The sequence below is a fragment of the Eimeria mitis genome, genomic scaffold (assembly GCF_000499745.2).
Source record: "Eimeria mitis Houghton genomic scaffold, Emh_scaff909, whole genome shotgun sequence".
Classification (NCBI taxonomy): Eukaryota; Apicomplexa; class Conoidasida; order Eucoccidiorida; family Eimeriidae; genus Eimeria; species Eimeria mitis.
In genome coordinates this window covers 7,956-8,240 of record NW_013576689.1, presented here as the reverse complement: position 1 = coordinate 8,240, position 285 = coordinate 7,956, and the positions used below count along the sequence as shown (strand labels likewise).

The window sequence follows — 285 nt, the reverse complement described above, 5'->3', positions numbered from 1 at the left end:
TATTTATTTATTTATTTATTTATTTATTTATTTATTTATTTATTTATTTATTTATTTATTTATTTTTTATCTATTTTCTGTTGTTTGTTTATTTCTTTGTTGGTGTTTTGTTTGTTTTTTTTTTCTCTTTTTGTTTTTATTTGTTTCTGTTTCTCTATATCTTTCTCTTTCTTTCTGTCCCCTTCATCTATAAGAAGGGTTTAGGGTTTAGGGTTTAGGGTTTGGGGTTTAGGGTTTGGGGTTTAGGGTTTAGCCTTCGTTTCTGCATCCAATAAATACAGACTC

The 285-nt window shown here is 25.6% G+C and overlaps 1 protein-coding gene across 1 annotated transcript in view; it reads left to right on the top strand.

The window, feature by feature from the left end:
- EMH_0025140 (uncharacterized protein) overlaps positions 1-285 on the top strand; it is a gene marked incomplete at both ends in the record, with an annotated part of 2,384 nt that overhangs the window by 814 nt on the left and 1,285 nt on the right. The window lies entirely within an intron of this gene.